Source organism: Prionailurus bengalensis, chromosome D2, assembly GCF_016509475.1.
Source record: "Prionailurus bengalensis isolate Pbe53 chromosome D2, Fcat_Pben_1.1_paternal_pri, whole genome shotgun sequence".
Lineage (NCBI taxonomy): Eukaryota > Metazoa > Chordata > Mammalia > Carnivora > Felidae > Prionailurus > Prionailurus bengalensis.
Genome location: NC_057351.1, coordinates 57,717,976 through 57,726,510, shown reverse-complemented (window position 1 = coordinate 57,726,510; position 8,535 = coordinate 57,717,976).

Genomic DNA, 8,535 nt, shown 5'->3' with positions numbered 1-8,535 from the left:
TGAGATTGTGACCTGAGCCAAAGTCAGACTCTTAACTGACTGAGCCACCCAGGCACCTCTATGATAAGTGTACTTTTAATCCCCTTTATCTGTTTCACCCATCTCTCAATCCACCTCCCTCCTTAAGGCAGTATCTTTTATATTTATTTATTTCATTTCTCTTGTTCTTTATTTATAAAATGATGTTTTTCTTTTATTTTTAATTCTTTCCTGAGTTCTGTCATTCCATTTTATAGAGTTTTTCTATTTGTGATATATGCTTTTCTTCTATATCTTCTACCATTTTCTTAATTCTCTTCATGTGATTTGAAATATTAGGTTGTAGTTTTTATGGGCATGTCTTTTCTGGAATAATTTTATTATTTCTAAAGAGGTTATTCAACCTTTGTTCTCTTTTTTCTTACAATATTTTTGCATGAAGTTGATTGTGATTCTTTTTTTTTTTTTGCTCATTTTTATGCATAATTAGTTTGCCTGAAATTTTAGAAAGGAGAGGTGGATTAGGAGAGCTTTTCTAGCTTCATAGCCATAGAGCTCCTGTGTGTGTGTGTGTGTGTGTGTGTGTGTGTAGGGTTAAAAAGTATGGCCTATTGCTTTTGGAGATATCCTGGTTTTGTTCCCCTTCCTCTAATTTTATCTGAGTTTTCTTTTTCCTTTACCTCAATTATCTATATGCTGTACCATGTAGATTCTTTTCCCAAACCTTTCTCCTTATTATGGGGTTTGTTTATGGAAGGGAGTTTTGGGTAGTTGGTTTTTTGAGTTCACAGGGCCCAGAGTGCTTCAGGCCCTTCAGACTTCCCATGGATCCTTGAACCTACCCACAAGTTGGATTATACAAAATCTTCCTGGTTGTCTGTACTGTTTTTAAATATGCCTGCTACTCTTTGCCGTGTGTGTATGTGCGCTCATGTGTGTGTGTGTGTGTGTGTGTGTGTGTGTGCGTGTGCGTGCATGTGTGAGAGAGAAAGAGGGAGAATGAATGAACATAAATCAGAATGTGTGCATATGAATTAAGGGATTTCTGTGGCTTTGGGAGCCATATTCTATATGCCTTACTCTCTATTCACAATATGCTCAGTAAACGTACACATAATTATGGGCATAGATTTAGTTTTTATACATTACTATACATTGTATAGCAAATTCAAACTCTGTAGAGAAAAATCAAATGATCAATATTGCTGAAAAATAAAATATGTTTTCTTCAGACTGTATCCTCCGTGATATAGAAGGGGGGTGCCATTTAGATTGAGGAGAGAAAGTTAAAAGATAAACTATATTGATTTAAGTGTTTATTAACTCTAAATATATGGTCCTACCCTACTTATATGTGACATAGACTGGTTTAGAATATCTGAGTAATTAACCAGGGTTGTGGGATCAAGCTCCACATTGGGCTCCATGCTGGGTGTGGAGCCTGCTTGAGATTCTCTCTCTCTCTCTCTCTCTCTCTCTCTCTCTCTCTCTGCCCCTCTTCCCCACTTGCTTGTGTGCTCTTTCTCTCTAGGAAGAAAAAGTTTAGCTTCTGGAATGACAGACCTAGATTTGAATCCCCCAGCTACGTCTTACTAGTTACTTCCAGCAGTTTATTCTCTCTAAACTTCAGTTTTTTCCCTCTTAAAATAAGGCTAGGAGAACCTGCCTATTAGTTTTATTGTAAAGATGAAATGAGATAATGCATTAAAACACTTTGCACAGTTCCTGGTACTTAATAAGTGCTCAAGAAAGTTACTTATTTTATATATTATTATTTATCTACATGGGTGGGTAGATGGATTTCAGACTTGAAATGATGAAGGGATTATATTGACATCAGCTTTATTTTCATATTGAGTCTTTCATATTAAATCTTCATCTGGCAAAAACAGTTTTTGCCTGTTTACCTCTGTGCATGCTACTGTGTGCCTATTCTTTCCCTTTGATAGTGTGACTTTGTTTTGATTCCATCATGCCTTGCACAGAGTGGATACTAAATAAATATTTGATAACTGCTTTGTCTTCACAGGATAGAGTAACACAGTACTTGTTTTTAAGAGAATCTGATTAAAAGCTCAGGTGGGCCATGCCCAATTTTGTATTCATGAAGTTAATGCTTTTCCATCACCTGAACTTCCAGACTTCCCAGCAACTGGGAGTTGTTTCCCTAGCTGGTGCTGGCTGTTGCTAAATTTGACATTGCTGCTTCATCTATCATTACTCTCACAAAGATGCATAGACACATCTGTGGACATTAATTTGCATGATGTTTCGGACTGATCTGTTCCATATTTTACAATTGCTTTTTCATCATCAGTAACAGAAACCCTGCAACTTCATTCCTTGTAGTATTTACCCTGTCAATTTCTATCTTCTTTGGCTTTGGAACATCATTTTAATGACACAGTAATATTGCATTTTCCTTTCTCCCTTCTTTCCATGGGTTGTGATGTTAAGTGCTATGTGTTATGCAAAGAGTAGTTTTAAGGAACTGAAAACATTTCAGTACTTAATTACTAAGACATAGATAAATTTAGCCAAGAGGAGCAGAGCAGCTAGTTCTGGAAACCTCTTCTGAAATAATGGAGCTCAGGTTCTATCTGCTGTCCCCTAATGTAATGCTTCTCAGACTTTAAATCAGAATTGTAATCACTTGAAGAACTTGTTAAAATGTAGATTGGAAGGGAGCCTGAGATTCTGCATTTCTGTTATGTTGACGCTGCTGGATCTGTGGACCACACTTTGAATAGAAAGGCCTTAGAGCAGAAGTATGATCTGACCAGATGTACAATGAACTATTAAAACACATTTTGCCTTCCGTTTACATTTTTATGGGAATTAATTGTATGGAATTTCTTAGAGCTGGCAAATTATTTATATTAAATATAAATATCAAATATAAATCAGAGGAAGAGCTAACATCATTGAGGATGGATTAGAAAGCATGTTTAAATTAGTATTAGAGGCTTATTTAGCCATTAAATATTTCTGTGACTTTGCTAGGCATTTTATTTTTACATGTACTCCCACAAATTATTATGGTAACTCTGTAAATTAGATCACTATTCCTATTTTACATATAAAGAGATTGAGATTCAGGGAAGTTAACGAACTTTCTTAAAGCTTCTTAATAAATAGTAAAGCTAAGGTCGCTTGTTTAGCACTGCAGTAAGCTGCCTTCCGAAGATTGTTCTCCTGGGAAATGAGCTCGTATGAATATCTAAACATGTCTATGGACCCCTCTTTTATATGTTTATCTGGGAAATTTTAGATAGTTTAGCTTCGTGAGTCTTTACTATAGAGTTCTGTGAAGCTGTTGCAGTGGTGACAGAAGAGGTTGTATGAGAGTTTGTGCATATGTATGCATTTCCCTTAAATTAGATGCGATCTTGTAAGGAGATATTTGCCCCTCTCTAAAACCAGGCACCTGAGATAGATGATCTCTAAGTTTCCTTCAAGCCCAGATATCCTATGATATATGTGATAGTTTTGTTTTTTGAAAATGGATTGGGAGATAGATGGGCAATTTAAAACATTTCCACCAGCAGATGGCACTCCAACATTTCTACTACTGGCAACCCTTCGCCATTACCAAAGCAGAGAGATAGGAGAAAACCTAGAAGACAGGTTAAAAATAAGAAAAAAAAAAAAAAAGACCAACTCATTAAAGTATGATATATTTATCATCATTGTGATGAAAATTACATATGTATCAAGTAACAGACATATATATATATATATATATATATATATATATATATATATGGCAGTTTTCACCACAGCAGTTTTCACCAAATTCTACCGTAGCACTTATCAAATGGATTTTTGTTAACCTGTTGATTTTCCCAGCTAGACTGTGAGATTTCCAAGGGCAAGGATATTCTTTGGACCCCAAAGGTGGGGGAAAGACACACTACCTAGCCTATAGTCAGCACTCAATATTTCTCCCTTTCATTCCCCAGAAAATTGGTTAAGTATTACCTTGAATGCAGGAAAGTGTTTAACGTTGGCCCATGCAAAGCCTTTTGTTTCATTTTGTTCCTTTGAATGATTACCTTATAGGCATCAAATGTGTTTGATGTATGTCCTTTGATATTTTTGTATCCTTGTAACATATATTTGTGTGTGTGTTTAATTTGTACTAATGTTATTATGCTATTATATCCTGGGTTTTTTGTTCTTATCATTCTTTTTAAAGCCCATCCATGTTCTTGTGTATACATTCAGTTCATTGTTTATAACTGCTGCCCTCATCATTTCACCTGTCCGTTTCCCTTGTGATGGACATCTAGGTGCCTCTAATTCCTCTGTATTAAAATCAGTGCTTTACTGACCACCCTCGTTCAAGTCCTTTGTGAGTCTTTTGTGAGGTGGTTGGGTAATTTATGCCCATCGTGGGATTGCTGGGTCTTAGGGAATATACATATGTAATTTCATTAGATATTGCCAGATCACTCTTTAGAATGGCCCAACCCATTTGAACTCTCATTGGGGTGCAAGAAGGTTGCATTCTCCTTGCAAAATCTCCCCACATCCACAATTAGTGTTATCCAGTATTTACATTTTGCCAATCTGATGGTGTAAAGGGAAAACATTTTTTAAGGGAAAACATTTCTTGAATAAAGGAATAATTATTTGAGAATCTATTAAAGCTAATAGGATAAATGGTGTTTACTTGCATAATTTTCCTCCTTTGAGGATGGTCTCTCACTATCTGACTTTCATTGTCTGAACTTAGGAACAGAGTAGATTCTGATAATTTTTTTGAGATAACTCTTGCTCCTTATTACCTGAAACCTAAGAATCAAATAGATTGAAATAACATGATATCCCTTGCCATCTAAATTTGTTCTCTCAGGGCACCTGGGTGACTCAGTAGGTTAGGCATCCAACTCTAGATTTCAGCTTAGGTCATGATCTCAGGGTCATGAGATTGAGACCCATATGCTTGTGGTGGGCATGGAGCCTGCTTGGGATTCTCTCTCTCCCTCTCCCTCTGCCCCTCTGTCCCTAAGATTAATTAATTAATTTGCTTGCTGAAACTAGAAACCAAATAGAGTTGTATAGCAATGGATCCAGGATATACTGAGGCCCCACACCAAATCAGTTATCAGAATATCTGTGAGTGCACCCAGGCATGATTATTTTTAAAAAGCTCCTAGGTGATTTTAGTGTGCAGCCACAGATGAATGCCATTGACCCTAGACTATCAAATTATTTTTATTTCTTCCTCAAAAGGAAAAACATAAAAGTATTTAAACACAGTACTGTGTTGGTTAGGCTTCAGAAAATCAAGACAGAAATGTAACATTTAAATGTCTGATGGAAATGAAGCACACTTTCTAAAAGTTACAGCACATCATTGTCTCTAGGTGACCAAAAGAACTAGAAGAATCAGAAAATTTGGTGAGAGTTAATGTTGGTAAGGTTTAGCATAATTGATTTTGAACCAAGGAAGAACTTGGATTGCTTATATGGCAACAGAACTACTTCAAAGAGTTAGGGATCTAGATGTTAATATGGGCAGAGGTAAAATATTCAGTTGTATATACAAATAGTCTATCAACTGATTTTGATTATTGAGGAGTAGACTGAACCTGTGGTAGGCTTTCTATTGCCAATATTTGTTTAACTCTCATTATGAACTAAACACATCAGGGTATTTAAAAAGGTCCAAGTGTGCCATTAGCCTAGGGAACAGAAGAAAATGCAATCGCAGTTAGTTGCTCTTTGGGGGTCAACAAGCACACTTGTGTTCCATGTAAATGTCTTATTACAGTTTCCACTTCTCAATGTAGATACTAAAATAGGAGATATATTGAGATAAATAAATAAGATTTATATATTTCAGCTTCTTAGAAATTATCTTTAGCATTAATTCTTAGAATTGTCTGACTAGGAAAGTGGTATAGTGGAAACTGCAGGCAAATTATAGTTGTTTGAAGGTATGTATAAACAACTTATAGTTAATGAAGTCACAGAATATGTGAGAGGCAATCTGAATTTTTGTCCTGGGACATTATATGTAAAGTTCTCGGGTATTTTCAGTAACAAACATGCCAAAAGCATAGTCTAATTATCAGTCAGTAGAACTGGCTTTCAACTCAGATTCTTCAAGAAACAGCATTTTAAACCTTTTGACTCTGTATTTCCTTACCTGAGTTATGAGGATAAAGCTTGTCCTATTTGTGCTATAAGCATAAAATAGAAGGTATATCTATAAGTTATTATATTACTTCAAAACCTTTGCTTTCAGTATATAAATTTCTTCCCACCTTATATATGCAGATTATATTTATCTCTACCATGAAACCCAACCAGTGAAAATGACAGTTGAATAGTAACTATATGCCAACAACTAAAGACATTTACCTCATTTAATTCTCAGAGCACACGTGGAGGGAAGTATATTTTGTAGATGGGGAAATTGGGGCTCAGCAAGAGTAAATGACTTGTTCAACTTGTTTACAATAAATTGTGAAACCCAGTTCACAATTTACTCTCATGTGAGAGCAGAGAGTAAATTGTAAAGTGGGTTTAATCAAAGTCTATTGAACTCCAAAGCCCATGCAATTTCCAGTAAAACGTGATGCTTTTCGGGACTAATCTGAATGTACAAAAGGCAAAATGGGCTAGGATGGTTGTTTTACCATCATGTGAATGTGACTAAGGACATGAATAAACTTAATCTATTTTTCTGTTACTTGGTTTTCCACCTATAGAAGTTCCTCAAATAACTGTCATCTCTACCCCCAAACATGCTAAGGGATTTTGAACTGAACTCTTTAGAGTCATTTACACTTATGGTTATGAGTTTATGTATATAATGAGGTAGAGCAATCATAGTGTTGAAATTCCTTTCCTTTTCAACTTCCCATGTGGAGAAAGTATTGTTATCCCTTGTTCCTCTAAGCATGACAGAGACAGCTTTTGTTATTCCCTAGCACTGTCCTTTGTCCACTCCTTTGCTTTCTCCTGTCCTGGTGAAAAAACGAAGAAGGCATGTAAAACTTAACTTCTTTTTTTTCCTTTTTCAGATGCTGGTCACAGGCAGAAGTGTCTGCATGGTTAAACTATGTGGTATGTACTTGTTATATTTCTGCATTTATTGACATCATTATTAGAGTTGACCTTTTGTTTCAACTTTATCACTAAGTTCTTTATATATATCTTAATTCTTGCCTCAGTCATCAATTAAGGGGATGTATTTGTGGCAAGTATGGGGGAAAGGGAGTAAGAGATCACAAGAAACCAATAGCACAATTGTATAATATTTTGGAATTCATAAAACATTTTCTCCATATATAACCTTATTTGCTTCTTACTCTAGGGTATTATATTAGTTTTACAGGGTAGGCAGCTGACACAACAGTTAAAAATTTTATTCAAGGTCACAAAGCTAGGGTCTGGCAAAGTCAGGACTTAAACTCAGGTCTTCCAACTCCTAGTCCAAGGTTTTTTCCACTGTACATTAACAAGTTGTTAAAGGGTATGCAACATTTTAGCCACTTACAGTAGAATGTGTTGGTTAGGAACACAGACATAGGCTTTGGAGTCAGGTAGGTTTCAATTCTTGCTACCACTTACTGGTAGCGTCATGAGAAGTTGCTTAATATCTCTGAGTCAATTTTCTCATATGTAAACTATGTATAATAATGAATTATATTTTCCTCTCAGAGTTTTTTGAGAAGATTAAAATAGCATGTGTATAATTCTGGGTACCCTGGTGTGACCACAAGAGCTGAATAAATAAGTCATGATGAACAAGTCTGCAGGCAATGATGAGACAGCACATTGGCTGCTATAACTTCAGAGTGCTTCTCAGTTGCAGTTACTGTGGCAAGAATTTTTTCTTGTTATTTGAAATCTAGGTATAGTTCTTCCAGAAGGGGAAAATGAGTATAGACATAACTATAGCTCTGAATATTTAATAGAAAGGGAGGTGGCATTTAGAGTCAGTGAGTTTGTGAGAGGCTGAAAAAAACATAGGAAAAATGGGTGGAAATTACTGTAGTAAAGATGACCATCATTAAAAAGCATGCACATCTTGCAGCAATACTGTATACTGTAAAGTAGAATTTGGCCATAAACACAGGGTATAGCATTAGTCCCAGTCATTAGTCCTGGTACCATATTGGTCACTGGCATATCTCTATTGGTCTGAGATGAAATGACAGAAATACTGTAGTGATTTTTCATGAAGCTAAATTTATTCAGTTTAAACACTTGCTTTTTATTTTTGAAATACCATTTCAACTTTTTTTTTGGCTGTTAAATGTTTTTTTTTCTTTTGGGAAGTAATAGTGATAAATAGTTGATAGATTTTTTAAGGTCCTTGCTAGACAAAATAAAAAGTTGGCAAATATATATCAGTTCTTCTCCACTAATATTTATTTTGAAACAGTCTAGAAATCACTGAACAAATTAATCTTCAAGATTTTTTACAGGTTTGGGAACCTAGACTCCTAGATATCAAAGGAATTTATCTATGAGGACCATTCAGTAACATCAGGAAGAACATTTCCAAGGAGATGCATCTAGTTCACAATAATTCAT